The sequence below is a fragment of the Phoca vitulina genome, unplaced genomic scaffold, assembly GCF_004348235.1.
Source record: "Phoca vitulina isolate PV1807 unplaced genomic scaffold, GSC_HSeal_1.0 scaffold68, whole genome shotgun sequence".
Lineage (NCBI taxonomy): Eukaryota > Metazoa > Chordata > Mammalia > Carnivora > Phocidae > Phoca > Phoca vitulina.
Genome location: NW_022589771.1, coordinates 7746356 through 7771990, shown reverse-complemented (window position 1 = coordinate 7771990; position 25635 = coordinate 7746356). Strand labels below are relative to the sequence as shown.

At 50.6% G+C, this 25635-nt stretch overlaps 1 protein-coding gene across 5 annotated transcripts in view; it reads right to left on the bottom strand.

Moving 5' to 3' along the window:
• ADARB1 (adenosine deaminase RNA specific B1) overlaps positions 1 to 25635 on the bottom strand; it is a 130695-nt gene that overhangs the window by 79868 nt on the left and 25192 nt on the right. Inside the window, exon 2 of one of the 5 annotated variants that reach the window (XM_032392502.1) lies at positions 20998 to 21158. The exons of 1 other annotated variant lie outside the window; for it this stretch is intronic. The gene's annotated coding sequence lies outside the window, so the exon portion shown is untranslated. Of the gene's footprint in view, positions 1 to 13947; positions 13967 to 20997; positions 21925 to 25635 lie in introns of those variants that run through there. 3 more of the 5 variants (XM_032392495.1, XM_032392499.1, XM_032392498.1) reach the window with 3 other exon arrangements.

Sequence of the window (25635 nt, the reverse complement as noted above, 5' to 3'; positions counted from 1 at the left end):
ACACGCACTGGGAAACACACGGGCAACGGGACCCGGAAACAGCCCACGGTGGCCGCCGCTTTTACAGAGGCCGGTCCAGCACGGTGGAGCCAAGCAGTGGCTACGCCGTCGCCGATGTGCAGCAAGGGACTGACCGACGCCCCCGCCAGCCAGCCGTCTGCAGCAGGAAAGGCGGGAGCTTCTGCACCAGCGGTGCCAACCCCTAAAGCCTGGGGCGGGACCAGGCGAGGCAGCCCGGAGCTCTCACGCTTCCTGCAGAAACGAAGAGAGAAACCCAGGACGGAGGAGCTTTCCAGGCCAGGAACGAGTTAGCAAAGCAGGGCTGAGTTCCAATCAGCCCCCTTCTCAATCTGCCAGGAGCCACCCCCAGAAACAGGCGGGGCCTGGGGTGGCCCGAGAACCTGGACGGGGCGTGCAGGCAGTGTGGGACCCCCACCGCGGTGGCTCTGGGGCCTCCAGCTCCGGCCACGCTCAAGGGCAGTGGCCCAGCTCAGCCCACACCACCAGCTTTCTGGAGCCTTCTCCCAGTGACTGCTCCTGGGCTTCCCTGAAAACAGGGTGACCCCGAATTAGCTGAGCTGGAGGGTCTCTACAGCGGGCGTGTATCCAACTACCTGCTGACACCACTCAAACACCACGGTGATGCTCAGGAAATGGGGCTCACAGAGGACTTCAGTGCCCAGTGCCAATAGCACATACAGGACTAGTCCTACTAAAATACACGCATCACTCAGGACTCAGCGGGTCTGCTGTGCCGGTAACAACCGTGCTGATTAAATAAAACCACCGCATTTCCTTTTAAAGTGATATTTATCATCATAATTTAATTAGACCGTGGAAATTAGGGCTTTGCTCTACCAAAAGATAAGTACTCTCATTTTCCACCTTGCAGATACGTAACATGAGTATACAGTCAAACAGAGATGTTCAACTGAGTAGATTCTCCTATGTTTAGAGACACCAATTATTTCAAGATACAAAGGCTTGATATGCTCAAGACAAGTGAAGTAAATAAGCAGTCCATGGAAGGATGCTAAGACAAAGAAGCGTTCTTCCTAATTTTCGATAGCATCTTCCATTTTAAGTGCTTAGTCAGTCCTAAGAATTGGTACCCCCAAGAGAAGGACCGGAAGCCGGTGGGAACGGAGAGCAGGGCCACAAGCGGGGCCCGAGTCATGAGCCCGGTGGCTCCAGAAGGACACAGCAGCGCTCCTCAGCTGAGAGGAGCCCACAGAAGGCCTGTCAAGATGCCTCTGGTAAGGAGGACGGTGGGAGGCCCCTCGGCAGAAGGCACTGAACTCTTTGGTAAGAGCGGTCCGATCTGTCTTCAGAAGGATAGCTCTGCTGGCCCCGTGGACCATGGCTGGAGGGCCGAGCCTGGAGGCCGGGAGGACAGCCAGGGACAGAGGGATGACAACGGGGCGAGCACCACCAGCAGGTGACTCCAAGGGGTCTGTCAAAGGGGTGGATGGAATTTTCAATAAACAATATGAGAAAATTGAAAGAAAAGAGGAAATTTTAAAAGATAGGTGTTTTTCAATTGTCCTCAACTATAAAAACCTTCAAAGTATATTAATTATAGCCATTGATATTTCAACATCTACAATGACCAAACCGTCCCTGGCTACCTGACGCTTCAGAAGGATAAAGTCAATTCTATGTTAGGAACTACTCCAGGGAGAGGTAAGATCTTTACGTGGTAAAGTAATAACGGACGCTGAAGATGCAAGAACCCTGCCGTAGGAGACTAAATCCGCAGAGCGGTGCACTGGGCATGAGCGCACAGTCAGGAACTTAGCACTTACTAAAGAGGCTGGGAGGAGGGCACAGGCCCCCCTTTCATTTGCTGCTTCTAGGAAGGAAGAGAAATGCAAGAGGAAATAGTGCTCTAGTCCAGAGGTCCTGGTTTAATTTAAAAATTTTTTATATGATTTAAATTCCATTTAGGAAGTGGTTTGCAGAGCACATTCTGTTCTGTGACACTGGAGAACCACACCTCTTCCCTGCTCCTGAGCAGGGTCCAGCTCAGTTGGAGGAAACGCGCTCTATCCCCGGGGCAGAGCGTGGGATCCGCCCCAGTCTGGAAGCCTCGACTCAACACTGGGACCCCCACTTAGACCACGAAGCTTCTGCGCTCTTCATTCTATTTCCCCAGCATTTTGGTCTTAACAGAACAACCAAAATGGACCTTGTCACTTTTCTACTTACTAAATTCAATATATTCCATTTTTTTAGCAAGTAAGAATAACATATTTTGCCTCATTAGAAAGATTACTTTAGAATAAACCATGATAGATACAGCGCAGATGAATCTCTACATAATAACGGTGAGTGAAACAAGCCACACAAAAAAAGTGCCTACTGTCTGACCCTATTTATATAAAACTCTAGAAAATGCAAAGGGATCTATCACGACAGCAAGGAGAGGAGTGGTGGTCGGGGGTGGGAGAGGAGGGGGGGGACAGGGGACCTTCAAAGGCGATGGGCACGTTCACCATCTTCACTGCGGCAACGATCTCACCGGTGTCTCAAAACATACCAAGTTGCACATGTTAAAATATGTGCCGTGTTTTGGCATGTCAGTTATACCTCAAAAAAGCTGGCTTTAAAAAAGACTACTTTGTTTTATATTCTAAAACCCCTCATCTTATTTTTTGAAGTGAATTAGCAAACATTATTGAAAATATTTTTGTGACCTGAGGGAAAACATTATTTTTTTAAACTCTGAATAATCTCATGTTTTATGGGAAATTAAAGCTTGCTGCACACACTGAACAACTCACCAAGCAGGCCGGGGGTCTCCCATCCAGCTACACCTTACTGTTGTACAATCATTCCCACAGGGACCCAATGCTCCCAGCACTGGGCATGGGCTCTGCGTCTCCACAGAGAGAAGGCACTGGGGGGTGGAGACAGACAGAGGGAGGAGGGGGAGCACTCAGGTCAAGCGGGGCATGTGACCCTGGGTCCAGCAGGCGGCACCTGCATCGTTCCAGCCCAGAAGAGGCACGTCTCAGTTCAGGGCACGGAGCAGACTGCCTCAACCACCAGGATGGCGGACGGTGAAGGCAGGTACGAAGGATGTGGGAGGAGTGAGCCCTCCCTGTCCTCGGCACCTGCTCCCTCCAGGACGACGGTCCACCCTTTGGCCACACATGTCCAAACAACCCAGAAAGGCCAACAGGCCAGCAGAGGCGCCTCTGCCACGGGGAGCACGCAGGTGAGCAGCGGTGCCTCCGGGCAGGGGTCCTTGGCCTCCCCACCGCAGGGGGCTTGGGTATTCAGGCAGCGGGAAGTGGAGGTCTGTCTCCCAGGCGTTGACACCTCTTTTTTTTTTTTCTAATTCTATTTAGTTACATACAGTGTATTATTAGAAGTCAACATCTCTTACAGGCGGGACTTGAGGTCTTGTCTCCCATGATTAACGGGGTTACTTGTGCCAGAGATCTACACTAAAAGAGATGATCAGCCACGTTGTTTTTATTATGACTTCCCCCCCTTGTTTTACGGAGTGGTTTTTCATAAAAATGAGGACTAATTTTGCCCAATCATTGCTAGCAAACAAATAAGACCAACAGAAAAGCACTTCAGGCCCCGAACCCCAGCGGAGCCCGAGAGCCACCAGCCTGTGGCTCGGCCCCGTGCCCGCAGCATACACACAGATGCAGGGACACGAGGCCACAGAGGCACTGCAACCCACCTTCTCCCATAAGAAACTCAGACTGGATCACACCTAGAACAAATCAAGACAAACAAAAATCTCTCCACAGGCTAAAAGACAAAGCCAAGTAAGAAAAGGAGAGGGATGGGGCACCTGGGGGGCTCAGTCGTTGGGCATCTGCCTTCGGCTCAGGTCATGATCCTGGGTCCTGGGTTGTGGGATACAGCCAGGAGGCCTGCTTCTCCCTCTCCCACTCCCCCTGCTTGTGTTCCCTCTCTCGCTGTCTCTCTCTGTCAAATAAATACATAAAATCTTAAAAAAAAAAAAGAAAAGGAGAGTGAAAGGAAAGATTATTTTGAGAGATTTTCTCAGGCAGGGCGCGGAGGGCTCACAGGCAGCCCCGGGCAGGTGGGCAGTTCCAAGACCCCAATAGACTTCAGGGTCTAGAAAGATCTGTTAAGCCCTAAGCTTCCTGAAGGACCCTGTAACTAACAAACACAGCCAACAGCCTCTTCGATCGTCATGCACCTATATGTTAAATAAACCTGCGATGTTCTCAACTCCTTTCATCAGATTCATATCAAACTAACACATTTCCAGAAGTTCTTAACTCCAAGTCAAACAAATGTGATGTCTGTATTTAAGTAACATTATAATTTTAAAAGTACTCAGTGAGGTTATTTATCAAACACTAAAAGTTAGTATAGTTAGGGGGCGCCTGGGTGGCTCAGTTGGTTAAGCGACTGCCTTCGGCTCAGGGCATGATCCTGGAGTCCCTGGATCGAGTCCCGCATCGGGCTCCCTGCTCGGCAGGGAGCCTGCTTCTCCCTCTGACCCTCCCCCATCTCATGTGCTCTCTCTCTCTCATTCTCTCTGTCTCAAATAAATAAATAAAATCTTTAAAAAAAAAAAAAAAGTTAGTATAGTTAGTATAATATTATCCATTGCAAGGAGATGAACTGTTTAAATAAAAAAACTTTTAGTATTTTTTATAGAAATCTCTCAAATTGATCTTCTTGCTCTCTTACTTAAGGCATAATAAATGTAAGCTTTTAACCAGAAGATGCCGACTACTATTCTCTTTGGTGAACAAAGCAAGAAACAAAAGGTCCCTGGTAAGGTGTTGCCATAAGCCAATCTCCCAAGCCCCAAATCACACCACCCAGATGCTCCAAGATGTATCCAAAAGGACTTGAGGAAAAAGTTTTCCTGAACTAGTGGTACACAGACACTTGGCAGAAGCAAAAGAAATCCTCTCTGGAAAAATGCACCATCATCTGAGGCCTCAAAGAATTCATACAAGTTGTTTTCCAAGGAAAATGAGCAGCTCTCAGTAAAAAAGATAATCCCACAAGGAAGCAAGCACTGAAGGGTAAGCAGCATAAACAAGAGACAAAAGAAACAGACATTTAGATGTGACAGACCTGTCAAGCACACCATATATAAAATAACTGGTTAATAAAAATAGAACAGGGGTTGGGGTGCCTGGGTGGCGTAGTTGGTTAAACGGCTGACTCTTGATTTCGACTCAGGTCATGATCTCAGGGTCATGGGATCAAGCCCTGTGTCATCGGGCTCCGTGCCCAGCAGGGAGTCTGCTTGAGAGTCTCTCTCCCTCTCCCTCTGCCCTGCCCCGCTCATGCTCGCATGTGCCCTCTCTAAAAACAAAAATAGATGGGAAGCAGGAAAATAAAGAATAACCAATCAGACTTGGAAAAGAATAAACCTTCTATAAATAAGAAATTATTAAAGACTAAAATTACTAAAATTAAAAACTCGACCGTGGGTTTTACCATCCTACTAGACAAAGGAGAAATTGAGTAAACCAGGAGAGAAAGCTGAGGAAGTGACCAGATGGCAGCCTGGGGAGAAGAGGGACAGAGGAAGGGGCAGATCCAAGATGCCCAACCGACCCCACGCAGAGGAAGCCAACCTGTAGCCCAGACCCGCGAGGAGTGGCAGGCCGGCAGGGCCAGCTCCCCAGACAGCCGGGGAGGAGGGCGGAAGCTTTCAGGGGGACACAGAGAAAAGCTGAGCCTGACAGACCCACCTAACATCTTTTCACAATGAGAACAAATAAAGATGTTTCCCCAGCAAATCGCACCTGAGATGGCTGGCCACCAGCTGACCCTTGTTTGGAAGAAACCCTAAAGGATACCTTTCAGAAGAAGGGAAGTGATCTTGGAGAGAAAATAAGTAACAAAAAAGAATGAAGATAAAAGCAAGTGGCATGTGGAACATGACATTTCTGTTCAGGAGTGCTTTCATGTTAACTTTCTGGAATTTAAGCAAAAGGTTTTTTTCTTTTTAAAGAGTGCTTTAATTTAGAGTCTTCAATAATCCAAATTGGTATTTTCCTAAATTTCCCTTAGTACAACAAACCTGACACTTTTCTCAAAAAATACGATCTAACTGTGAAAAAACTGAAAACAGAAAAAAATAAAGAAGCTGATAAAATGAAAACACTTTTTTTTTGCCAATCATGAAAATAGCCCAAGCATGCAGATGTCCCTACATATTCCTTCCCTTGGGAGGAGCGACGGCGACAGCTGGGGATGGTGTCCTTGAAGGCTCGCGTGTGCCCCTCCTGCAGTTACCGTGAGCAGAGATGAAGGGCTCAGTGGAGGGGTGCACCCCCAGCCGTGCAGCCTTTGCTAGACCCTCATGTACGGGGCTGCTGCCTGGGTGAGTGCCCCGGGGTAGAGAATAGCTGCTTCACACATGTGTCTAGAGCAGGGACTCCTTGAGGCTTCACGTCCATGAGAAAGGCAAAACTGTGTACAAAATGGTGTGTTTCTAAGCCCACGCGCATCTTTCTAACGACAACGTCCACAGCTTTAATCGGGTGCTCAGAAGGACCTCTGGCAGACAAAGTCACCCTTCTTGGAGGACCCTGAACTGACCCAAACCCCGTCCTCTCTTGGGCACTTAACCAACAACACTTCACGTCTCTTCTTTTTTCAATACAACTATGGCTCGTCAGTGGTAACCTAAAAAGTGAAGTGTTAGGGGCACTAACCGTGTAATTCGTAACCTAAACCAGAAGAGTTACTAGCGCTCACAGGGCTCTAATTCAGTTCCGAGGCGTGTGGCTCCTGCGCAGAGGGCCACTGGCCCACAGTCCAGAGGGCAGTCGCTGTCCATGACAGCCCTAATTTATCAAGCACTTCAACTACGACCATTCTTGTTTCTATCACTATAATGTTAATTTTGCTTTATCGTTTCACATCGGTTTAACATGGGCTATTTGTGCACACAGTGATGAAAATTTCATCCGGTTTTTTAATCATGATTTTTCAATAACTAAACTTACCAGTATCATGAATCATCTCCAACCTCGTTACCCCCCCTCCAATTTCGATAAGGCAGTGACAGTTCATTTACTGGCAACCTTCTGACTCAGGGTGTGAACTCTGACTTGCCACACACTACAAGGTAAGTGTGACACAGTTACCCAGCTATGTTGAAGTGTAAGGACTGCTCTCTTACATCACATAAAATGACAAGTAAAAAGTATAACATATCTCATAAAGAATTTATACATGCTCCTGACAAATTTACTGGAGCTGACTCATTTAATCTCTTCCCAATTCTTTGATAATGTTGAGCAATTCTTCCACTAGAAAGAACCACCACTGTTAAAGATATTCAAGGTATGGAATCTTGCCATTAAGGGTGACCTAAAAAGGTTTTTGGGGTGCCTGTGTGGCTCAGTCAGTTAAGCATCTGACTCTTGATTTCAGCTCAGGTAATGGTCTTGGGGTCATGAGATGGAGCCCCTCGTCGGGCTCTGTGCTGAGAGTGGAGTCTGCTTGGGATTCTCTCCCTCTGCCCTTCCCCCCACTCCCTCTTAAAAAAAAAAAAAAGATTAAAAGGCTTTTTATTGAAAATGGTGAGAAAGTACGTGTCTTCTTTCCTCTCTTCCCAAACTCCATCAAAATGGCAGAAAAGGTACTTCTTGGCAATGAACCATAATAGCACTGAAACATGACGAAGCGGGTTCAGCAGCAGACAAGGGAACTCAAGTAAGTGGTTAAGGCACCAAGCAGATGAAATCAGGTTGACCTGAAGGAGTAGCACGAAGTACAGTGTAAGACAACTGGGGAGGGGTCTCCCAGAGTGAGGAGCCACGGGGCAGTCCTCGCACTTCTAGGCTGAGCCTGAGCATTCCCCTCCAAAGACGGTCTGGGGCTTTCCAAAAGGGGGGAATCCAAACATGGCCCCTTGGTCTTGGAAGAGAAGCAGATCAGAGCACAGGGCAATTCTACATCAAATCATCAGCACTGGAGGTACGGGGGGGAGTAGAAGACACTGACCTGTGAAGAACGAGAATCAAGCTGACACCTGACTTCTCCTCAACAACACCAGACTGCGGAAAATAACAGGAAATGCTCTCTGAGTTTGAAGGGAAGATTATAAGAACCTGGAATTCTGGACCTGCCAAAGGATCCATCAAGTGTGGGAACACAGTAACTGCATGCAAGAACCCAACAAGTCTCTCAGCCACACACTCCATAAAGAAACGGATTAAGGACGCACTCCAGCAAAACCAAAGCAGAATCCAAGAAACAAACGGGATGGGACATGCGAGGCCACAGCACCTGATGCAGCTCAGAAATGTGAGAAGAAACAGAGGTTCCAGTCAAACATGCTCTTTTCCTGGGCAAGAGTCCTGGGGTACAGATTACATTTTCTGCTTCTCCAGTCAGAGTGCTTGGCTCTGCGGTGAAATACATACTGTTACAATCCTACAAACATTGTCTTCCTTATGTTACCATGTTTAGATTAAAGCCACAGAAGAAACACAGAAAGCCTAACCATAGATGAGAAAGACTACAAATCCAAAACTGTAATTCACGAACACCAAGGCCTGGGGAGGCCCTGTGCCGGGCACCCTGCGAGAGCTAACAAACACAAGTGGGACCAGAAGAGTGAAGAGACACAGACCATAAACTGTTCACCCCTGGGAAGAGGGGATGGAAAGAAGTATCTTTAACTGAATTGACATGCATTAACGGGTGGGAATATGTTCTAACACCATATGCTAGTATTATTTCAAGATTTTTTAAAAACAGTTAATTGAAAGGGCGCCTGGGTGGCTCGGTTGTTAAGCGTCTGCCTTCGGCTCAGGTCATGATCCCAGGGTCCTGGGATCGAGCCCCGCATCGGGCTCCCTGCTCAGCGGGGAGTCTGCTTCTCCCTCTCCCACTCCCCCTGCTTGTGTTCCCTCTCTTGCTGTCAGATAAATAAATAAAATCTTTAAAAAAAAAAAAAACAAAAAAACAGTTCAATTGAAAGGGCACCCTCATCAATCAGGGACTTATGAAAACACTGCAGGGCATCTATAGGACAAAATAATATGTACTCACTGTATTAAGTGAAGCAGTTATGAGCATTACATTAGTTATATAAAATCAGGATTTTTTTTTTTGAGAGAGAGGAGCGGAGAAGGAGAGCAAGAATCTCAAGCAGGCTCCATGCCCAGCATGGAGCCCAACGGAGGGCTCGATCCCACAACCCTCAGATCACAACCTGAGCTGAAATCAGGAGTCGGACGGACACTTAACCGACTAAGCCACCCTGGTGCACCTAAAATTGGAATTTTTTTAAAAACTATTTTTTACTCTGAAAGAAAATAGATAAAATGCATGTCCTATGAAGAGGGAGATACCATTGTACTAACATGTCCATGGTGTAATGAAAAAGGTGCATTACAGAGTGATGTAAACCCATATATAACAGAAATCCCATATATATCAGAAGTCCTATGTATATAACAGGAATCCCGCATATATAATAGAGAAATCCCATATACACACACAACAGGAATCCCATATGCACCACAAATCCCATACACACGGCTGGAATCCCATACACACGGCTGGAATCCCATACACACGGCAGAAGCCAGTGTTAACATGCACCACGGGCATGCACCCTGCCGGGTTTTTCCCATGTAGCCTACGCACAGCACCTTCACGTGCCCAAACAGCTGGCCTAGCGCTGAACACAGGGTGGCGAGGACGAGCCAGCGTGCTGGAAGGCCACCCCCGTGGGAGCTGGGAGGGGCAGCGGGCACAGGCTGCTTCGGAGAAGAACGTGGGACGGACGGCGCTCCGACAGAGCCGGGTCCTCTACCTCTGTCCCTAGAGGAAGAAAGCCAAGAAACACAGCAGCGCTGCTAGTTCGCACGGTGTCCTCACAGCCCAGACAGAACACGTGCCGGACAAGCTCTGTTTATGCAGCGAAAGGGAGAATATAAACCATTTGTCCACGCGCCAGCTGTTAGGCTGTGTCCATCTGTGCCACGTCCCATTCCAGTGACCTGAAGAGGCCTGCAGAAACACACAGAGGGATGCCGTCCATCAGCTGCGCTCCGGGGACAAATTACGTATTTGCCCGGGAAAACAGATGCAGACTCACGAACGAAACGTTACCAGTATCTGCTGCGGGGCAGCGGGGCTCACAGAGCCTCTTTCTTCCTGTTTTGCATCTCGGCAAAGTATGCACGGTTCACAATGAGCATGTTTTGTTTTCAAATAAAATGTAAAATCTCTTAAAAGAAACTCAGAAACGCAAGAAGTGTTCTTCAAAGATGCCACCAGAGAGCGCAGGCTCGGGTCCGGCCTGGAGCCCTCCCCTCGTCCAAGGCTGCTTCCCAGTCTGGTCCTGTTTATTAGATGGAACTAGGTAGCCCCAGGGAAGTTCGCCCCGAGGACACGGGGACATGGGGACACAGGCCAACCAAGGCCATCTGACCCCACGTCCCAGAAAGCACTGTCTCTCCCCCAGGGCCCACCCTCAGGCAAAGGGCTCTGTCTCCGCGGTAAAAACGCGGCACACAGTTCCTGACAGAGAGAGGCAATCCAGGCCGTCACTTAATTAGCAAATATGTAGCTCTTCAGCTTTTGGTTCTGCAGAAAAGAATATAATAAAGCACCCTACAGCACAAGTCCTTGTCCCTGACATTTAATTTGGTGGTCATCCTTGCCCCAGATCCTGGGTGAGACGCTGAGCCCCTGAGCAAGGCCAGGGCTCTCGGGCTCGCCACCACGACGCCGTGGGCTACGTGACGCTCTGCAGCCTGCACAGCGGGGTTTGAGAGCCGAGAGCCACCCCTCGGACATGTTACAGACGCGAGCAGAAAGAGCCTGCGACTCCTGCAAGAACAGGAGGGTTTAACTGATACAAATAAAAACAGAATCTCCACTCTTAAACTTACACAGTGAACACGTAAAGTTCAAAACCCAAGGATGCAGAAAAAGGGGTAGACTCAGGTTGAAGTCAAAGACGTGTGCCCACAGGAAGTCACAACCGTGAGAGCACCACACAGAGGTGAACAGCACGGGGGAACGTCCGACCCCTGTGAACTGTGCATGGGCCCCTGGGCTCGCTCTGCCTGGAGGAGGTGGGTCACCCAGAGCCATCACAGAAGCGGTCCACTACCCTGGTGCCCCTGTGCCCAACGAGGACACCAGCGTGCCGCAAAGCTTCCTACGTGACCACGGGCCCCCAAGAACCACTCTGTGACCAACAGCCAGACAGCAGGACTAAAGTGGGTCGCCTCCTCCTGAGCACGAACAGGTGCAATCAAACATCCAAAAACATGTATTTTTGCATTTCTGGGAGGAGGGCACAGAACTAAGTTCCCAATACCGTCTATCACCAGATGACTGGCCCCTTGGACTCCCCCTGGGCCCTCACCAAGCGTGTCCGCGAGCGGGCTCGAGGCTGTGCAGCGGACAGAAGTGTGTCTCGCAAAGACCACCCTGCTTCCCGGCCGCTGTCCCGAGTGAGAGCTCCAGGCCCCGTTCCCCGGCGAGCCCCGGCCTCCGCACACAACAGCAGGACCTACGTGTCCGGAGTGAGGAGCAGAGTGGGGAGCCTGTCTGCTCGAGAACCCAGCTCCCCAGCCCTGGGCGCCTCGCACTTTGCCTCCCGGAAACCAGGGTTAGCAGCAGTGCCCACCGCACGCGGCACAGCCAAGGACTGAATAAAATGATCAGTCCGAGCTGCCCAGTCACGCTCCCAGTCAACAAAAATTAAGTGACGGTCAACAGTTTTCATGTCTGTTTCAGGGCAGCCCCACCTCCTCCGTGAAGACCCTGCAAACGCAAAGCTTTCCCAGTGACTGTGGGAGACACACGGGATCCCCCGCTGGCCAGACTGGCCCTCTGCCCACGGAAGGGCACACGCCCTCGCGCCTCTGTGACCAATCCCAGCTCCACCCTGACACGCACCCTGGGCCTGCACGGGCACAGGGAGGGCCCCGCGTCCCCCTGACATCCCTGACAAACTCCACTTCCTCCCGCTACTGCCCACGCTGGTCTGTGTGCTCTGGCCGAACGGCCGCAGGCCTTGTAAGGAGGAACGGGACGGCCTCCCTGCAGCCCCAGGCCGGAGCCACGGGCGAGCAAGCGCCCGTTCTGCAGGTGGTGACCTGACTGGTACGCGGGGTGTGTCTACTAATCCTAACAGTCATTGAAAAGAAACTTCATGCCACAACCGTGTTAGATCACGTGGTTTTCCTCAATTTATAAAAGAATTCTAGTCCTTTGGCAGCTGTTTAAAAGTACTTTTAACTAACTAAACATTTCCCTTCTCATCTGTGACATGTATACATGACCAATCATAACAGTGGATTGCTTGTAAAAGTAAAAGCCAGTTGTGGACTTCCAATGTGAAATCTCTGAAAAATTTATAAAGGGCCTAAGCTAAGCTGACCTTTGCACTTGGCAGGGAAGAGCTGACGGAGCTGCAACCGTGTCGGCGCGAGGAGCTCGTTCACACAGTGACGAACGGTGAAGACCTCTCAGTAAGTCGGGCAAGCGCCAGGTGGGCGGGAGCCCCCCCACCCCCCAGCACCCAGGGGATGCATTCCGCTCTCCCAGGCACCTTCCTCGGCAAAATTAAGGACACCAGTTGTAAGAGACCAAGTTCTAGAGGCACTTCAAGACCCATTAAAAATAGACAGGAGTTGAAGACAAAATGAATAATTAACATTTTACAAAATATTTTTAAGTTTTATTATCACATTTTTATTTCCCCAACGAGCCCTAGGGAAGGGGTTCAAGCAAGGCAAGTAGATTCCTTTTTTCATGAACAAATAAAACCAAACATTAAAAGATGATGTGAGAAATACTTAGACATTCTGTCTCCAACTCCAGATCTTCCCATGACCCCGTAGGCTCCATCTGGCTGTGGTCCAGAAAATACACGGGACCCCCGGACCTCCCCCCTGGACTGTGGCACGGGGACACACGGGACCTCCGAGCGTCCCCTCTGGGCTGTGGCACGGGACACATAGGACCCCCAAGCATCCGCCCCGGACTGTGGCATGGGGACACACAGGACCCCAAGGGTCCCCTCTGGACTGTGGCACGGGGACACACAGGACCCCCGAGCGTCCCCTCTGGGCTGTGGCATGGGGACACACAGGACCCCCGAGCGTCCCCCCTGGGCTGTGGCACGGGGACACACAGGACCCCTTACAACTCACAGTTCATCTTTCAACCTCCTGGTGATCCTCTGGGCCTTTGGGATGGCAATTCTGGGATCATCACCCCATGGGCCCAGGACATCCAGTTCACCATGCCATCTGTGGAAATTCCTAACCGCAGGCCCTTGGCTCTCAAAAGTGTCCCCATCTGAGCAGTAAACTTCCTGGCCACCTACTTTAACACAAGCCTGTGTCCCCAGACCAGAGGGGAAAGTGAGGGTCTACAGAGTACTGCTGGCTACCCAACTCCCCACTTCACCCCAGGTGGACCAACCAAGAGATATTCGGGGACCCAGGTCCCCTCACCTCTTATTTCCACCCAGCTGCATTTAGAACAGAAGGAGTATCTCCCAGAGCAGCTGCGCTTGGAGATAAACTTGAGATCAGGGCTTGCGAGCTGGTCCCGGCCCGCGCCCAGACGGCCCAGGGAGTAAGAGGAGAGCACTAGACGGAGCCCCAGAAGCACAGAGAAGGCAAGGCTCTGCCAGAAGCTTCCGTGTATCTCCAGGGAACTGGCCACGCGTATAGTAAGGCTATCAAGTATTCATGCCTTTCGTAAAACCAAAACTGGCAACTCCAGAAAAGACACCTGAGACAGAACTCAGAAACGATGAGCCAATTTCTTTAAGTTACAAGGGAAACAAAGGTTTGCTTGTTTTTAAGAAAAGATGTAGGTGTGACAAGAGCTGTGGCAGAGAGCCCTGACCCCCACCCCCATTTTCTTCCCCGGGGAGAGAAGTGTGAGCTGCGCACTTTAACTGGCAATCAAAAGAAAGTCCAGGGGCACCTGGATGGCTCTGTCAGTTAGGCGTCCGATTCTTGGTTTTGGCTCAGGTCATGATCTCAGGGTCCTGGGATCGAGCTTGTGTCGGGCTCGTGCTCAGTGAGGAGTCTGCTTGAGATTCTCCTTCTGCCCCTCCTGCTCATTCTCTCTCAAATAAAATCTTAAAAAAAAAAAAAAAGAAGGAAGGGAGGGAGGGAGGGAGAAAAGAAAGTCCAAATGATCACTAAACACATGAAAGAAGTGCTCGACGTCATCAGCCATCAGGGGAATGAAAATTAAAACCGCAGGGAAATACCACAGAGCACCTTTGAGAATAGTAAAGATTAAAAAGGCAGAAATGATGAAGACTGCCAATGCCCCGGGGGGGCGGGGAGTGTGGAGAGAGTGGAACACCTACGGATGTTCGAGTATGCCCACCTAGGGCCCAAGCCCAGGAAGACTGGCGCTTCTCTATCAAAACACGTGTATCAGAATGGTCACCATGGTTTTACTCATAACGGCCCCAGATGATAAATATCCGCCATCAGAAGGATGAGTGAACGGACGATGTGGGCAAACATTTTTTACACAACACTAAAAACCCCCACACCAGACCGAGCCTCTCAGATACAATCCCGAACAAAAGAGAAGAGACACAAAAACGCTTTCTTTGTATTTATACAAAAAAGTTAAAACCAACAAGCAGGCAGGCAGGCCTACGGCCCAGAGCTGCAGGTCGGGTGCTCGGATGCACACCTGTCACCCAGAGGCCAGGCCGGCGGGAGGGTCTGGGCGCCGGCCGCACCCCGCGGTTTGTCCTGGGCGGAAGCTCCGTAGAAGCGTGCTCTGGGACAACTCACTGACGGTGAGGGCACATCTGAACTCCGTGCGATGCTCCTCGGCGGTAGTTACACCACCGAGCGCTGTCCGAGCCACCGCCGCTGGGCGGGAAGCGTGGGAAGCAGAGGGTGTCGCAGGTGCCAGATGTGGAAACAGAGACCTCAGCGGCGCACACACAAGCACCCGCTGGGGAATAGAGGCGGATGCACAGCTCGCTTTTATGAAGCCTGAGAGGAATCTGTTTTGAAACACTTCATATGAGATTTAATATGTTTCTTTATTACCTTTTAAAAACAATGGCTTATTCAGAATAAATAAGCACAGGTCCCGGGGAGTGGTGTGTGGGGCCCACCTTCTCCCCCTTGAGCCTTTCCTGGGCGTGGCCTTCTGTTATTAAATTGTATGCTTTACTTATTCAAAATAAAACGAATCCTGACAACAACTGTATCTAGAAATACTAAAGGCACAATCAGGGCTGGCAACCTCCTGACTCTCAGAACTTCTACAATCAGGGCTGGCAACCTCCGAATCAGAACTTCTACAGGGACGCGCGTGGGCTTGGGTGTACCAGGATTAGTCCTCAAGCTGCTACCGGCGAAGAGTTTAATCTCCTAGGAATTCAAATAGGTTCCCGTCAGTGACAAGTATTTAGTTCAATTCTTGAAGAAAAAAATGAATAAAAACCAAATAGTGAACAAATTCTCTGCACTCCTGCCTCACCTGGTTCTCGGAAAAAACGACCCCCACACACCCCCCACCCACCCCCTCGGTCTTGAAAACCTGCCGGACTGGCTGGAAACACAACCATTACTTGGGATACACCTGCACCATTTTCCAAATTAGTTGAGAAAGAAATTAATAATTATTTCATAGAGTAAACAGATTAACATTTGAAAGTTTGTTTCATGAATGGAAAATGCTAGACATGCTACCCTGGGGTTAACTTCACCACCTTCAGAAGAAAATTATGCAGGGAAAAGAATCTCACATTTTCTTCTCAAAATTTAGAAATGAAAAGGTCAAGTAAAAATAAATACAAAGCAAACTAATTTGAGCTCCTCTTCTCCCTGAACAAGCTAACAGAACAGAAAGCTAAAGTTAAAAATAAAAGAAGTGTGAGCTTCTTGGAGGAAGGGCTGTGGGGTAAAAGTATATGCTCACATCTGACTTTCAGCTGAGACAGGACTAGGTGGCAGGCCTCCCCAGCTACGCTCTGCTTTCCCCAAACACCCTAATAAAGACAGAACAAAAAAGAGAGAAAAACTCCTCACAGTAGAGCTGAAAACCACATATTGACAATCTCATTCCTGCAATGATCTACTGTGGAAATCCAATGCAAAGTTTCAGGAGTAAACACAGTATTTTTACTTAAAGCTAGTTTGTGTTGGCTTTTCTATCACGTGCAGCGAAAACATTAGCAAACCTGGAAACACCCAAAACGTGCACGACAGGGTTGAAAACACTGTGGTCACGCGCTCACCCTTCACGGACTGTCAGGGACGCGCCCGGAGGGCGCCCACAGCCAGGAGCGGAGGGAGAGCGCCGTGGACGGCGCGATCAACACCGCGTCCAGAGGGGGGCCCCCGAAACAGCTCCCCAGACGGGAAGCCGCTCACAGGTGAGGGCGGCAGCATGCACGCCCACGCGCGCGCACAGCCCTGCCCACGCTCACGGGAGGCAGCTGGGCAGACTAGTGGCTCCCACGTGAACTCCAGAGCCCCTGACCAGGGGACTGACCAGGCGCCAGCACCACGACAGCCGCGCATCTTGGGCAGCAGCTTCGTCTGTGGCCTCGGTTCCCCATCTCTTCCGCGAGGGGTCAGCAGTGCTCACTCCCTGGGGCTGCAGAGAACAAGCAAGCGCCCAGGGTGACCCCCGTACCCAGTGGCGCCTTTGTGCATGAGTGCACGTGTGTACACGCGGCAGGCACCACCCAGCGTGGTTACGGAGGTCATCCGAGTGAGGAGACGACTGCTCTCATCACTTTTTCTTGTCTCTTTGTCTGAACGCTCTGTGACAAGCATGCAATTTGTAACAGAAGAACACGCCCAAGAAAGGCTCGAGGGGGCGAGAAGGTGGGCCACACACACCACCAGACTGAGGCAAGGCTCAGGGTACCACAGCCATCACGGGGGGCCGCCCGTGGCAACAGGCTGAGTATGAAACGGGCAGAGCGAGAGCTCAGGTGTAGACTCTTCTCTGAAATGCTTTGTTGTACGTAAGAGCCACGGTGGAGGACGGAGAGGCACGTTCTCTCCAGCCAGGCCCCTAATGCACCTAAATTAGTTCAGATGTAATACAGAAAGAAAATGCCTTTCTCCCATGCACAAATACATCCTCCAAAACGGGACGTGGTCAGCAGAGAAGGGGGCTCGTGGCAATCAGGGAAGGGGACGGCAGGGGATCCTGGTAGTCAGAGTGAGCAAACCCAGAGCGGGCTATGTGGAAGGGGCCAGTGAAGCCTCAGGCTCCACACCACGTGGCGGCCCCGTCGCCCTCTCCTGACCGCTCCTGCACCTGGCGCAGTCTCATTACGCAGGGTGGCTGCTATCCCATGGCTGAGACCTGCCTGAGGCGAAGCTGCTCCCCAACCCAACTGAGAACCAGTGCCTCGGGAGCCCCCCTAGCAGCCAGCAGGGCTGACACGGGCCCTCCTGCCCACCACCACGGAGTGAGTGAGCACTTCCTGGCCCGGAAGGCCTTGGCCTGGGACCCACCGCTCCTGCCCCGCTGGGTACACGAGGACCAGAAGCAGAACTGGCGCTCGGTCTGCGTCATCACCCCTGAAGGCACCAAGCAGAGGAAAGACCGTGTGGTCTTAGACCCACACTGGGAACTACACAACTAGTCTTCAATCAAAACAACAATTCAGCCTTTAACAAAAACCCAGGGGCAGAGAATGCAGTCTCCTGTCAACAGAGGGTGTTTGTTGTGACGCGGTGGTGGGAGGGCCAGGCCTGTGGTTCAGGAACGGAAGGTGCCCGCACAGCCCAGAGCAGAGGTTCTGCGCTTCGGGAAGCTCTGCTGGTCTCCAAGTCCTCCTCTGCATGTCTTTCCTCTTCTCCCTCTGACTTCTTCAGCTCAGATCCCCAAGACAGACTCGAGCCTCATGACGCCAACATTCTCAGCGCCGTGAGCACAGAGCTCGTCCGGCCACCGAAGGGTGGGCTCCACCGAGTCACCCGGCTGTGCAGGCACAGGGGTCCACAGCCACGCAGCCCGCAGACGAGGCGCCGCCCCCTCCCTGGGCACTCCCCTGTCTCAGACCCCTTCCAGGCAAACTGGGTCCGCACACAGACACACCACAAGAAAAGGGCAGCCAAGCAGACACCCGCACACCGAACAATCCCTAAGTGTGGGGATGAGGCGTGGGCTTGGAGGAAAGGAGAACAGCCCAGAGTAACCACAGGACCCAGAGACGGAGCTAAAAGGGCGTCCGGCAGGTTCCCGAGAACCCACCGACTCGATGTGCTTAGTAGCCACAGCCTAGAGACAGAGCTGCCGCATTGCTCTCAAGCCCATTTCAAAGTATACCGCCCGACAGCAAGCTCAGAAACGAACCACCGGAAGCTTCCAGGCTCTGCGGAACTGCTTCGTCTGCCTCACCACGCCGGTGACGTATGGACACTGCTGACAGCTTACTCCCGCCGAGGTGACGAGCAAAGCCAGCACCCCGTGACGCTGGGGCGCCGTCGCTGCGTGAGAGTGCGCGGGGTGACGCATACCTGCCTTCCCCTATTTTCCTACAGGATTTTGGGCTTTTTCTTCTCCACGGTTTTTAAATATTTATGATATACGTTGCAAAGATTTTTCTCTTTGAAAAAGTTGATCCTTCTGTCTTCCGACTTTACTCACATTTTGTTGTTTTGTTTCACTCGGGCAGGTTTCCACTGTTGGCGGTATTTTTTTAATGGAGTCCATTTCGACCATCTTTTCTTCTGTTGAACCTGAGTTTTGAGTTCTACTTTGACAAGCCTTGCCCAACACTTAGGTTATATTCAGCTGTGTTTCTGTCTCACACTTGAATAGTTTCACCTTCCACATTTAGCTCTCTGATCCATTTGGAGCTTATTCTTGCACATGGTGTAAGGCAGAAATCCAATGTCTTTCACACAATGGTGCTCAACTGTCCCCAAATCACTTCTTCAGAAGTCCCTCATGACCCGGCAATCTGAGATACCACCCTAATCACAGACGACACGTCCGTCCGGATTTGGGCTTCTTTCTGAGCCCCCTACGGCACTGGTCACGTCATGACCACGCGATCTCACACGGAGAGGCTCTCCGCTGCATTTTAATGTCTGGTAGGCTATGCACCTTTTCTCAGCCCCTTCTCTTCTGAGTTTCTAGGTCTCCATGCGTGCTTGTTTTTCTGTGTCCGTTTTAGAATCGATATGTCCAGCCCGAGGGAAACTAGTGACTCTTGTTGCATTCATATTTTTATTGGAATCACATGAATTCTGCACATTAGCCCCACGGAGAAGTGCCATCGTAAGGATGCTGTGACACCCTAACCACGAATAGGGCATGCCCTTCCATCTGCTCGAGGCTACTTCTGTGTCATCTCAAGAGTTTTTAGAATGGTCTTCACTTAGGTTTTGAACCTTTCTTACCACATTCATTCCTGACTATGGGATCATTTTTGTAGCTACTCTGAACGGGCCACCTCCTCTACAGTATCCTCTGTGAATACTAAGTTACAGGGATGTTTGTATGTTACATGTTTATTTCTGCCACCTTGGCGAATTTTTATGATGTGGGTTTTTTAAATCACGGATTCTGAGGCTGTGCCCTCCCACACGGTGGCTACTGTATGGGCCAGCATACCGCCATAGAAGGGGCTCCCTGAGGATCCTGCAAACATCATTTTACCTATTCTATTCCAAATTTTATGCCTGTGTTTTCTCTTGTCCTGTCCTCAACCTGGCTGGTAAGAACATTAGGATCCCCCTTATAATCTTTAATGAAACTGCACATCTGTGTTTTGTGCAACTTCTGCATCTCCCTCCCCTGGGGCCCATGCACCCAGCACCTCCCCCTGCTGTGAAGAGGACAGATTAGCACCAGAATTTACTCTGTCGGCTTCATCCTCAAATACATCTTCTTCACCCTTCTGGCTCATGTTTAAACCTTGGATAAGACTTTTTCATAGAGAAAAACAGAACTTCCATCTAAAACAAACTGAATGACTGACACTTGTGGGTCCTAAAAAAGAGATTTTTGGATTTCTAAATGTTACTTTTTTATTAAAACTTGAAATAAATAGGAAATACATATCCAACTCCTATTTCATTACTTCAGTATCCCAACAATCACGTATCGTATCTACTGCATCTTCAGCCACGTCCTCTCACTCGCAAGGGATGCCTTCCATCCTGCTCCTCCCTGGCTTGGAGTACCTTCTGCCAGAAGGACCCTAACCGACTTCAGACAGCACTAAACAGGCTTTGTATAAGTAAAGCATGCTAAACTTTTCTTATGTTGCTGGGAAAATTCATTTTTTATTAATTTGTTGTTTTGACTAATTCCTAACTCACTTTTAGGAGACTAAGAGAAAAGGGGGACAGCAAACATACCCAAGGCCTGTGGCTTCCCCCAGCTCTCCCTGGCTTTACCATGGAGACTCACATCTGGGAAATTCAATCTAGGTATCATGGTATGCACATCTACGCACACTTGTCTCTGGCCCACACGGTTAGGATGGTTTGGGAGCAACAATAATGAACACATTTAGAATGATTAGTTACTGACAGACTCTTATTTCTATTAGTCTAGGCTGCAACAATGAACATGACCACAACCCACACTGCACACAGAGAGCCTGGTTAAATATCATTAAAGGGCTTTAAAAGCAGCAGGCATCCTAGGCAAATGAAGAAAGGGACCTACTGAAAACCAAGGAATGTAGTAAGGTCTCCGTCACAGGAAACAACTGCAATAAAGACAAAGGAGTCCATGCCACCGTGGAAAAGAAAGAAACAAAAGCAAACAGCTCTGAAAGCTTGAAATCCTATTGATAACACTTGAGAATCTAAGAACAACGTCATCAACATGAAATGACAGCAAGGTAGCTCCTTTCTCACAAAAGAATTTCCATGTCAGATTGTTGATCTTTGTCCACAGCTGTTTCACAGAACAAAGACACAGGATCACGAGCAAACCAGACCAAACACCAAAGAGGCTGATCTCAGCCAGAATTCCTAGATACGGGCATGCCGTAGAGAGAAAACTCACCCAAGTTCAAAAGCCTGGATGTGGTGGGTTTCTTGGCACTTGGTAGACAGGCGAGCCAGGATTTCAGGTCCCGCACCTTCCCAGGGTGCCATACACTTGCTCGAAGCCCAGTTCTTGAAACACGCCTACAACCCACGTGTGCACACTCGTGCAAAGTAAGTCTATGAGCAAGCACAGGAACAACACACTGTTAGCATGCTTTTATCTGCATGTTCAAAACAACTCCACACTTCCTTACGCCTAACTCTTAGGGGTTGTCTCATTCAAAATATGTTCAGTTAATTGTGACCTGAGAACCACTGAGGCTTCAAGGGGGCATCTGAAGAAAATGGAGAAATCATGCCATCTATCTCTTTTATCATACTTAAAAGCCCAAAATGAAACCAGATCTTCTCTAAAAAATCACAAGTGACAAAGTCAAATATCAAAAAAGCAAAGGATCAAAGATGCATCTAAAACATAACAGAAAATCACTTCAGAAGTGAACCCAGCACCCCACATCACGTCTCTTTGTTTTCACCTCTCTTGGTTTCCACGCTAACCCTGTTATCCAACCCAGCACTCAGCAGGTTCGGACTTCATCCAGGACTATTTCCCCCAAGGAAAAATGCCAACTTTGCATTAACGTCATAAACACCACGACCCCTTGCGGCCAGCCGTCACTTCAAGAAGACTTGCAGGACGGGTATGGAGCAGCGTGCTGAGCCAGGACCCCCAGGCTGGCTGCTGGGAGCTCACCAGGACAGCAGGTGGCACTTCCAACCCCATGGGCTGCCCACCACTGCAAGGCAGGGGCCCTGCTCCCAAAACCCCCACTTGCCACTCCTGATACTTCCTCTGCTTCAAGACCCTTTTAGTGTCCCCTGCAACACTGTGTCTGTCCACCTGGGCCAAACAGACCAACTCAACTTTGCTGGAGCTGGCTGCTAGCCAGCTGGACAGGAGTTTCATCTCAAAGCTCTTGGAGAACCCCCTCCCTGAGAACACCTCCATTCCTGGCCCATCCTCCCACCCCCACTCCCGTCTCCCAGCAGCAGTCGGGGCCGGCCCCTGCCCTATCTTCCCTCTTCTTTCTGGAGTCTAACTCTCCCCCAGAGGTCCCAAGGTAAACAGATGCAGTGGGCAACGGCCCCTCTCCTCTGGCCCTGCTCCTTTACGCCCCCCACTGCATGGGACAACTACAGAATCCAAGCTTACCACACCCAGGCAGCACCTAAGTCTTCCCAGAAGACTGTGACCACACCCACATATATGTATCCCGTTAAACCCAAACTAAATGCAACCCAATGTGACTTCCTCTCAGCCAGCTCACAAAGAAGCCCAAGGCCGTCCAAGGCCTCCTGGAACAGGGGATGTGCAAGAGAGAAGCGGGTGGACAAGGAGGAGCAGTCCTGGTGACTCAAGTTAAAAGATCTCACTCTTGAAAGATGTAAAACGTGTGAAGACACTGGCCAGGAGGGACCTCTGCAAGTGAAGTCCCTGGACATCACATCACTATGACCCCAGCCTCACCCAGGGGCCTCCCTGGCAATATGACCCTTTCCTGCTGAGTGGAGTACATGCTGGCAAAACCAAAGGATATGCTGTTGAGAATAACGAATGTGATAAATCTACAAAGAAAACCAAGGAAACAATTAACACAAAAGTCAATGATACTTAGGGCAGAGGATGAGAACACAAAAGGAGCTTCTAAGGAATTATTAGCTTTTTAAAACACATTTTTTAAAAATAGACTTTATTTTTTAAAACCATTTTAGATTTAAAAAAAAAAAGTGAGATGACAGTAAAAAGGTTTCCCACATACTCACACTGAGTTTCCCCTTTATACGCATCTCACATCGGTATGGTACATTTGTTACAATTAACAAACCGATATTAACATGTTATTATTAACTAAGTGTTCAGATTTCCTCAGTTTCCCCTAACGTCCCCCTTCTGTCCCAGGATCCTGTCCAGGACACCGCATGACACTGATCATGTCCCTTTACATCTCCTCTTGGCCGAGACAGTTTCTCTGATGACCCTGACCGTTGGGAGGAGGACCAGTCAGGCGTTTGGGGGGATGCCCCTCGTTGGGAGGAGGACCAGTCAGGCATTTGGGGGATGTCCCTCGTTGGGAGGAGGACCAGTCAGGCGTTTGGGGGATGCCCCTCGTTGGGATTAGCATGATGTGGTTTCTCATGAGTGGACTGGGGTCAGCGGTTGTCAGGGGGAAGACCACACAGGGAAGTGACCCTCTCATCCCATCCGGCCCAGGTGCCTGCCGTCAGCATGACTTGTCCCACTGCTCATGTTGGCCGTGGTCACCTGGCAGAGGTGTGTCTCCCCGGTGTCCCCACCCCATGTGGCTCCTTCCCTTTCCTGCCCTGTCCCCCGGGGAAGGGAGTCGCCACGCCCAGCCCACACCTAAGGAGTGGGGAGGTGCGCTCCGCTCCCCGAGGACGGAGCGGCTGAGCAGACACTGCGGGATTCTCTTCGGAGGAGGAGATAAATACCGTTTCCGCATCAGCGCATGAGTGAATCATTTATGGATGTCCGTATGGACTCGTGGGTATTTATTTTATACTGTGGGCTATAATCCAACAGGACTTCACTCTGTTGCTGGGACTGGTCCAGCTCTGGCCACCAGGAGCCCCTTCAGGTGGCTTCTGCGTCCCTCTGATGCCCATCAGGGTGGGGGCTGTGCTTTGCTTTTGAGCACCTCCTTTCTGGCTCGACCTGGTGCTCCAGGCCCACCTTGGGCACGTCCTGCTGGGCCCTAGAAAGGAGCCCTTGCTTTTTATTTTTTATATGCTCTTTCATGAAGCATGCAGTTAGTTACACATTTGAAAAATATACTTATGGAAGAAGCTAGTTTAACCTAGCTTTTAACCACCCTGAATCCGTCTTCCTACTTCTGATACAGCACCAAATTTGTTCTAAGGAAATGGACTTCCCCTGGCTACTGACCAAGTGGTCTTATGGAAGGGGCTACTGCAGTGACTGGGATGGGGGGGAAGCCTAAACCTTTCATTTTAAAGTGCTTACATACTTATTTCCAAAGATATGCATACTTTTATAATTTAAAAATACGTAGAATTATTTTAAACCCTTGAGTTGACTGCATGTAGAGGCCAAATCCGAGTAAGGAAGATATACTAACAATTCTTTAGAATAGAAATAAGCAAAATGCATGCTCAGTCTGTGCTTAGAAATAAATAAGCCAGGTCTAGCAAAGCCCACGTGGGCTGCGAGGACCCCCCACAGCGTCTCCAGGGGTCCCTCCTGTAGGACAGTCAGCAGACTCTGGCTCACAAGGGCATGCAAACACTCAGAGTCTGGGGCGCCTGCTGGCTCAGTTGGTCGAGCGTGTGACTCGTGATCTTGGGGTCATGAGCTCGAGCCCCACACTGGGTGGAGAGTTATTTAAAAAGATAAATAAAATAAATAAATAAAATTTAAAAATTCAAATGTGTATATATTCAGTATATAGAATTTGGAAATTTTCACAAGAGTTCTGCTTGGGGAGAAAATTTTACATCTCTGAAGATGGCTGAGTTCATAACTTCCAAAATCAAGAGTCCCCGGTTTACTTGAGAAATAAGTTATCCTTTCAAACTGCAGTCCAGGAAGTAAATGTTGTACATGAGTAAAACTTTGGAGAAGCATTAACAAAAAAATGTTTTAGCTACATCACAGGCATATTTAAGAAAAAGATACCATAATCTCAAGGTTTTTAACACAAAAGCTCCGTGTGCATACTGCAGGAGGTAAGGTTTCCGAAGTCCCCGGAAACCCCTGAACCCAGGGATTTGGAGAATGGTGGTAACATGCCAGGGACGTGCCCGGAGCCCCCGCTTAGCAGCTCCGCGGCCGGGCGAGGCGCCGCCTGGGGCCCGGCGCACCGGGCGCTGCGCGGAGGAGGCCCCGCGCGGAGGAGGCCCCGGCGCACCAGGCACCTGCGGCGGTGCGCGCTCCGCACCTTCGGCGGCGCGCGGGCGTGAGGGCGCGCGGGGCGGGATCCCGGGAGCCGACCGTTAACCGCCAGCAGCGGACCAGACCTCACGGGACAGGACCCTGAGAGGACTGCGCAGAGTGGATCTGCCGGGCGGCAGCCACTACGACCAGCACCGGCAAGGAGACGCGGCCCCAGCGCTGGAGAATGGCGACCCAGCCCGCGCCCGCGCTACTCCTGCTGCTGCTGGTGACCCTGCTCCTGTCCGCGCACACCCGCATGGAGCCCCCCGACACCGCGCCCACCCCGACCCCGGCCCCCGCCCCGGCCCCCGCCCCCGCCCCGGCCCCCGCCCCGACCCCGACCCGGGACGGCAACTCGTCGGCAGGCCAGCCCCTGCCGGGCATTGAGCTCAAGGCTGCAGCCCGCGCCCCGCGCCCCGCGCCCGGCCCGCTCGCCCTGCTGGCCCTGCTCATCCCGCTCGCCCTGCGGCTGGAGCTCGGGTAGGGCGCCCGTCAGCACCGCCAGCACTGCCCAGCGTGGACACAGAGCGCCAGGGCTCACCGGCCTCCACTCCTTGACTTCGCTCGTAGAAATGGATCCAGAAAAGAGAGAATCCCACCATGACGGGTTTGCAGGGTGTGGACACACAAAGGTCACACCTCCTGTGATTCCACAGCAGACTTAAAGGAGCTGACGACATC